Source organism: Nicotiana tabacum, chromosome 1 (assembly GCF_000715075.1).
Source record: "Nicotiana tabacum cultivar K326 chromosome 1, ASM71507v2, whole genome shotgun sequence".
Classification (NCBI taxonomy): domain Eukaryota; kingdom Viridiplantae; phylum Streptophyta; class Magnoliopsida; order Solanales; family Solanaceae; genus Nicotiana; species Nicotiana tabacum.
The window spans coordinates 39,035,715-39,044,580 of NC_134080.1; the positions used below are offsets into that span (position 1 = coordinate 39,035,715).

Consider the following 8,866-nt stretch of genomic DNA (forward strand, 5'->3'; position numbering starts at 1 on the left):
CCCTAAAGCTGGTCAAACAGATCATCAATACGAGGCAAAGGATAATGGTTCTTAACTGTCACTTTGTTCAACTGGCGATAATCAATACATATACGCATAAAACCGTCCTTATTCATCATAAAGAAGATAGGATCACCCCAAGGTGATACACTAGGCCGAATAAAACCCTTATCAAGCAATTCTTGTAACTGATCATTCAACTTCTTCAACTTAGGAGGAGCCATATGATACGGAGGAATAGAAATGGGCTGAGTGCCCGACAACAGATCAATGCCAAAATCAATATCTCTATCAGGCGGCATACTTGGAAGGTCAACTGGAAACACAGCAGGAAAATCCCGTACTACTGGGACTGAATCAACTGGAGGGGTATCAATACTAATATCTCTCACATAAGCTAAATACGCGTCACACCCCTTCTCAACCATACACTGAGCTTTAAGAAAAGAAATAACTCTACTGGGAGTGTGATCTAAAGTACCCTCCACTCAACACGCGGTACACCTAACATAGCCAGTGTCACGGTTTTGGCGTGACAATCAAGAATAGCATAATGGAGCGACAACCAGTCCATGCCTAAGATAATGTCAAAATCTACCATGTTGAGCAACAATAAATCGGCTATGGTCTCAAAACCACTAAGAGCAACCAAACACGACCGATAAACGCAGTCCACAACAAGAGAATCTCCCACAAGAGTAGAAATATAAACAGGGAAACTCAAAGAATCCCGAGATACACCCAAATGTGGAGCAAAATAAGAAGACACATAAGAATAAGTAGAGCCTGGATCGAATAGAACCGATGCATCTCTGTGACAAACCAGTATAACACCTGTAATGATAGAATCGGAGGCAACAACCTTGGTACGGGCAAGAAGGGCATAGTATTTGGCCTGGCCTCCCCCTCTAGGGTGACCTCTACCTCACCGACCTCCACCTCTAGCTAGCTGAGAAGGTGGGGTAGCAACTAGAGCTGTAACCATAGCCTGAGAACTCTGTAGGGCACGCTGTGGCTGAGAAGTCTGTAGAGGTGCACCCTCCCAAGTCTGGGGCAATCCCTCACCATATGACGTGTGTCACCACACTCAAAACAAGATATGAGATGACGTGGTGGCTGTGACTGGCTCGGGCCAAGTTTGCTGGACTGACCTCTGAAAGCACCCCGCGCAGGAGGCGCGCTAGAAATCGGAGGTGCATAATAAGGCTCCTGAGGTCTAGGAGGAGCTGGAACACTACTGGCTACTGGAATAGCTGAATGAACAAGAGGACTCATATAACCCATTACCATGACGACCTGCAGCTGGGGTACGGGCACTAGAATAATGGCCCGACTCTTGAGACCTCTTGGCCTCCCTCTCCTCTCTTTCCCTAGCATGCATAGCCTCAATCCTCCTAGCAATGCTCACCACCTGCTGATAAGAAATATCCATCTCCAACTCACGAGTCATGCTAGACTTGATGCTGGGAATAAGGCCCTCAATAAACCGGCGAACTCTCTCACGAACAGTAGAAACCAAGGCTGGTGCATGCCTAGACAAACTAGCGTAACGGACAGCATACTCTGAGATAGTCATAGCACCCTAGCGCAAATGCTCAAACTCTGCGCGCCATGCGTCCCTGAGGCTCTGAGGAACATACTCTCTTAGGAACATATCTGAAAACTAAGTCCAAGTCAGTGAAGCAGCCTCATCCAAACTATCTAACTCATAGGTGCGTCACCACTCATAGGAGGCTCCTCGAAGCTGGAAAGTAGTGAAAGAAACCCCGCTCGATCCTGATATACCCATAGTACGTAGAATGCGGTAACTCTCATCTAGAAATCCCAGAGCATCTTCCAATGCTAGACCGTTGAATACATGAGGCTTGTACCTCTCAAGCCTCACCTGCTCCTCCTCGGAAGCCGCTGCCCTGTCCTCGGGCTGAATTGGCACTGCAGGCGGTACAAGAATAATCTCAGGGATCTGATCAACATGCACTCGCTGCTCAAGAGTGCGGGCGGCGGGAGTCTGTGCTCCTCCCCCGGTCTGAGATGTAGCTGCAGCAAGGGGAAGCAACCCTGCCTAAGCCAGAGTGGTGTACATGCTCATGAACTGTGCCAAAGTCTCCTGAAGGGCTGGAGTAGTGGTAGCAGTAGGCGTGTCAGGCGCCTGGACTCCAGCTAGAACTACTGGTGGTACCTCGATGGCAGCTCGCGCAGGTGCTCTGGCTGCACCATGTGCGCGTCCTCGGCCTCTACCCCGGCCCCGGCCTCTGACGGCTGCAGTAGGGGGCGCAGGTGTCTGATCATCTCGGGTAGCACGTGTCCTCAGCATCTGTGAGAGAATAGAAGATAGAAGTTTAGAATTGTGATGTCAAAATATCGTATGACAAGGAAATCAAATGAAGTAGAAATTTTGCTAACAGTTACATAGCCTCTTGAAGATGCGTACACATGTCTCCGTACCGATCGACGCGACTGTAATAAACCGGCTTGTGATCCATGACTCCTATGAACCTAGAGCTCTGATACCAACTTGTCACGACCCCAGTTCACCCTCCGTGAACTGTCGTGATGGCACCTAGTCTCTACGACTAGGTAAGCCTAACAAATGCGGAACATAAACGAAACTTGCAGAAGAAATAATCAAAAAAACCAAAATAACTGAATGGAAACAATAGTTATAATGTCGCTCGGCATATACAACACAACATTCTCAAAACCAAGTACACTATCCCAAAACTCGGAAACTCACGGAAACACAAGCCTTTGAAATATCTAACAGTCTAATTCCAGAATATCTAACAAGAAAGAAAATACAGAAGGGCAATGTTTAAGAGCTAGAATAGAAAGGGACTTCTCGATCTGCGGACGCGACAGATGTACCTCGAAGTCTCTAGAGCAGTCGCCTCCCTCAAGGATGGTAGGACTGAGTAGCGGTACCTGGATCTGCATATGAAAAATATGCGTAGAAGAGGCATGAGTACACCACAACGGTACTCAATAAGTGTCAAGCCTAACCTCGATTGGGTAGTGACGAGGAAGGTCATGGCCCTACTGAGATTAAAAAAGATATAAGGGTTAACAATGTGGAATAAAACAGTATAAATAAGTGCAACAACAAGAAATAACATAGGATTGAAAGAACAACAACAACTAGAACAGAGACAAAATAAATCACGGGAAGGAAATACAGCTCAACATAGAGATAACAACCGAGCATCTTCCAGGATACCATCCTGTAGTCCCAATTACAACTATCCAGTGGATCTCCCGAGATATCGTCCCATAGTCCATCATATATATCCGAAGGATCTCCCGAGATCTCGTCCCGTAGTCCAACTATCAGTGCGCGGGGAACTACCGAAATCTCGATCCGTAGTCCTCAAATATAAATACCCAGTACTAGGGGAATCTACCGGGTGTAGTCCCGTAGTTCCATATAACTGTGCAGGGGATTCTACCGGAATCCCACATCCGTAGTCCCAAATAAACAGACAAGGGGGATCTACCGGAATCCCATATCCGTAGTCCCAAATAAACAGACAAGGGGGAGCTACCGGAATCCCACATCCATAGTCCCAATGTAAATACAAAGTAGTAGCAGGAAAATATTCAGAAATGGAAATTTTATATTAAGGCAATAAGTAATTCTAGCTTAGCATGATGCACGAAATTCAAGTAAAGCAGGTTGAACAAATAAATCAATTAAATTACTTAGACATGCTTTCCTAAGCTAACAATAGGCTTAATAGTACAAGTAATAAAAACAGGAAAGGAAACATACTAGTAAATACTTAATGAAAATCGAATTTCCAACAATTTCCAACAATTTGCACAAGTACGCACTCGTCACCTCACGTACAAGGCATTTCAATTACCAAATATACCAATCCTAAGTGGAAGGTCCCCCACACAAGGTTAGATAAGCCACTTACCTCGAACCGACTCAATAATCAATCTGAAACCACGCTCTTACCACGAGTACTCGACTTCAAATGGCCCAAATCTATTCAATTCAACTTCATAATGGGAATAACACTTCAAGTAACTGATTCTACAATTAAAGTCTAAGCTAATACACGAAATTATGTAAAATGACCAAAACGCCCCTCCGGCCCACATCTCGAAATCGGGTAAAATTTATATTTTCAGAATCCTCACACTCTCACGAGTCTAACCATATCAAAATTATCCCAATCCGATGTCAAAATCCCCAATCAAAACTAAATGTCTTGGTCTAAGAACTTTTTCCTCCAATTTCAACCAAAATTTCGAAATTAAAGGATTGATTTAAGTGTAGATTCATGAAAATTAGTCTAAACCGAGTAGGAATTACTTATCCAAATCGCCCAGGTGAAAATCTCTTCAAAAATCGTAATCTTTCGAGCTCCTAAGTCCAAAACATGAATTATGGCTCAAACCCTCGATTTTGGGTTTTAAAAATCTGCCTAGGGATTCCCTTAATTGCGAATGTGGTCAAACCTTCGCAAAGCACAAATTGACGTTGACCATTTTTTCTTCTTCGCGAATGCGTCCCCTTCTTCGCGAACGCGAAGGCTCAGCTCCCAGCCCATTGCGAACGCGACCCACTTCTCGGAAATGCGTAGATCAAGACCCCAGCCCTTCGCGAACGCGAAGGCTAAACCTTCAGTTCCACATCCTATCCCTTTGCAAATGCGATGGCCAATCGCGAACGCGAAGAACAACTGGTCTGCAACACACCAACAGTTTTTCTGCAACTTCAAACATCAAGAAATGGTCCGGTTAACCACCCGAAACTCACCCGAGGCCCCCGGGACCTCAACCAAACATATCAACATATCCTATAACCTCATTTGAATTTGTTCCAACCTTCGGAATGCATAAAACAACATCAAAACACATATTTCTCATCGGATTCAAAGCCTAATAATTCCAAAAACTCTAAAAATACGCTTTTGATCAAAAAGTCTATCAAACCTCGTCCGAACAACCTGAAATTTTGCACACACGTCACATTCAACACTACAGAGCTATCCAACTTCCGGAATTCCATTTCGACTCTCGGATCAAAATCTCGCTATCGAACCGGAAACTTCAAAATTTCAACTTTCGGCATTTTACGCCTAAATTAGCTACGGACCTCCAAAACACAATCTGAACACACCCCTAAGCCCGAAATCACCCAACAGAGCTAACAGAACCATCGGATTTCCATTTTGAGGCAGTCTTCATACTGTTCTGACTATGGCCAACTTCCCAACACTTAAGCTCTCATTTAGGGACTAAGTGTCCCAAAACTCTCCGAAACTCAAAACCGAGCATCCCGACAAATCAAAATGGCAGAAATAAACTCGCGGAAAGTAGTTAATAAGGGATCGAGGTATTAATTCTTAAGACGACTGGCTGAGTCGTCACACTTCCAAGTCTGATAAAGAAGCAAATGTTATCCATTGTTAAGCACCCAACTTGCTTAGGTGGTTGTAAAAACAATTGGCAATACAATGGCGGAATGCATATAGAACAAAAGATGGGCAATGAACACAAAAGAGGGGAGTGAAATAAATTTTTAGAAGTGCCATTGGAAGAGCCTAGTCATTTGTTGCAGGCAAAGATCTAAAGAATGCAGATAAAATGCCAAAGTTAGCTGATAGTTTCTAATAGAAAGGAGCTGCAAGAGATGACAAATACAATACTCTGAGGTAAGAAAAACAAAGCCAAGGCCCACACATATTATGCCCCATCAACTTGAGCAGAGAGTAATACATACATCAATTCCTAATCAATCTATGCCTCAATCCCAAACAGAGAGCAATACATGAATTTAGATAGAAATTCAACAAGGTTGTTACCTCAAGAAAAGAGGATCACTCCATCCTTCCATCCTCGGTGCAAAGTACGTGAATATAGATTTTATCATTGAAATACTATACTGGTTGTTGATTGTTTTTCACTGCAACATGTAAAAGCATATTTGGGGGTCCAGGAGAAATGTTCTGTAACAATTACCCGAGTCATACCTCCGGCGAGGCGAGTAATTTGGATATCTTCTTGTATCATTCCCCGGAAGAATATAGTATTCGTTGTTTGTATGTGATTCGAAAAAGTTTCTAAAATGAATATGGACCACGTCTAGGTCTCAGACTTTGATATCTGCAGAATTGGTGTGCGCGTGCATTTTCTTTTAGCTTGTATGCACAAGAAAAAAGCTACAAAACATCAGAGTATACAAATCAGACATCACCACCAAGGCTTATAGTCTATTGACACTAGTGAGCGTCACCTACACAGTAGGTGTAGGTTCAATTCTGACAGTTCTTTTTCCCCTTTCTTAATTCCCCAACGCAATAGAAAATCATTAAGAAATAAATTTATCAAACATCTCTTATAAAAAAATAGTCATTTGCATTGCAGGAGAAAGTGATAAGATATTTTAAGGACCAAGAAAAATTGCTTCAAATACTATCGTGAAGTATTACGTTTCTCATATTCTTGTATGCTTCGTTGTAAAAGATGATACAGTTAAAAGATTTACCTTCACTGGATTGTTCTAATTCTGTATGTATGTCATTCGATTATTTCACCCAAAACAAAGAAAAACAGTAAAAATCAAAGTAATAATTTTAATCTCTCGTTTGTGTATCTACTCACTCTAAATTGCTATCTTAAGTTGGAGTTCAAGACAAACCTTCATACATATATAGAGAATACGAACAACATGAAACTGAAGTAGTACGACTTGTTTAGTATTTCAGAGACAAATACTTGTGAAGGAATTAAGGGGAAGCAACCCTTGGCAAATAGTCGAATTCGACATGTTGCCAAAGTCAATGTAGAGCGCAGGGTGTGATAGGATAAGGTCATCGATTTAGACGTCAGAACTTTAGAGTTTGAAGTCGATGGAGCTACACAAATCAAAAGTTTATCAGGCAACATTCTGAAGATAGCAGATCAGACAGTTAACACTAAATTACTAGCTCAAAATAATTAGTCAATAGTCACAATTATAAGATAACAAACATTAAACCATCTAATAGTTGCAAATGTACCTTTTCCACTGTAATAAGTCAACTCTCCATCACAGAACGATTAAGAGATTTGATACAACATTCTGCATACTCAGTCATTTCCATAGTGACAAAAGCAAATTCATTAGACTCTTTGGTTCGAGGATCTGTGAGGAGATGACAATCAAATACCTAAAAGTAATAAAGATATCAGACCACTAATGAGAGTCATGGGTGGTAAGACTACTAGAATTCAACCCTCTATTTATCATGTTATCAGAAAAATAGATTTTTAAGCGAATTGCTGGAAATATTTTAGTTAGGGCAGCATGCATTTTAAATCCCATTTAGTTAATAGGTTAAGACAAGTCAAGGTTAGCTATAATAGACCTAATATATGTCCACTTTATAGCTGCAAATCTGCACAAACTAAATGTGGCACAAGTAATAACGAAACGCCTCAATGAGAATTTTGTTTATTGCTGCATCCAGAATCTGATAGTTTAGGAATTCCAAAACGAGAAAACTGCAATTGAAGCACAAACATTTACTAGTTCAAGGTCATGCACGCATATATAGGAAGGAGGGTAGTTCTCAAGTTTATTTGACAACTACACACAAATGATTAAAATTATTTTACATTATTGAGGCACACATTGCTTTTTTTGAAATATCAGAGGATATTATGGAGGTTCACACATTCAAAGCTAACATACATTTGTTGAGTTCATGCGACAGCACCAGACACACCATAAATCTGAACTAGGAGCCCAAGCAAATAAACGATGTATGCAGTCTCAGTTTTTATTAATTCAATTTTCAAGCATCAGATGAGAATCTAGATATAGTTGGCTAGTACCATAAATGCAGAAAAACAATAAAAATTAAATATCCATTGCTATGACCATTGAACATAAGACACTTTTTTGTTTTTTTTTTGTTTTTTTGGTTTTGATAGCCAATGAAAGCACTCATTTTTCACTTGAACACTGGGACTGAGGCGTAGTTGTTGTTGTATTCAACGGGGCAACGGGCCTAGAATTCTCAATCCTCAATGAACCATTTTTAACTACAATTCAAAATTAAATTAATTTGTAATATATAAAGGCTTCAAACTGACCTTCTTCTTGCACATATCCATCAAATTTTATACTAAAAACTATTTAAACACACACAAATACATAGTGATACGCAGATAAAAAGAAGGGGTTGTAAGAAAATTACATTTGGTAGCGAAAAATGGTGAATGATAACACCTCAAACATAAAAAGCTTCCATTTTCCTCAAAATATAAAAGAATAATATGAAAATATTCTTACTTTAAGGAAAAGAAGAAGGGTTTCAGTTGAAATTAAGCAGAATAACTTTGATATGTGAAGTCTTTTCACAGTTATGGACAAAAGAAAGAAATTTAAAGAAAAGGAATGAGAATTGAAAGAAGCTGACCTTAAAACTGAATTCTTCGAATGCAGTTTCAAACAATGTGGAAAAGCCCTATGTGTTGAAATAAAGTCAAAAGACGTAATCGGAAATTGCGCAAGTATGACATGTCGCATCGAACTGTAGTTTATGGTAAAAACTTAGCGTTTACACAAAACCAATAGATACATGGCACATGTCTTGCATATGGATTTCAATCATTTAACAATGAAAAAGTATATATATTCTTATCTAATTAAATAATTAACCATAGTGAGTTAATGTAGTTTGGGGTAAACACCCGGTGTGGATAAGTATTTACCGTAGTTTTTTTTTTGCTTAAACGGAGAATTACATTAATAAAAGTTAAGCAATTACAGGAAAGAGTACTGAACGGCTAGTGCTAGTGCCAATTACATCAAAATCTAATTGCATGAAAATAAAAGGAAGAGGGTCTTCAAAAAACATGCTATCTTGTG

General features: G+C 40.5%; 1 long non-coding RNA gene across 1 annotated transcript; it reads right to left on the minus strand.

The window, feature by feature from the left end:
- Nucleotides 1-2,622: 2,622 nt before the first annotated feature.
- Nucleotides 2,623-7,211, minus strand: LOC142179532 (uncharacterized). Its single transcript, XR_012707987.1, has 2 exons — nt 5,814-7,211; nt 2,623-2,928 (listed from the first exon to the last, which is right to left on the minus strand). It is a non-coding gene; the product is annotated as an uncharacterized LOC142179532 (long non-coding RNA).
- Nucleotides 7,212-8,866: the final 1,655 nt, after the last annotated feature.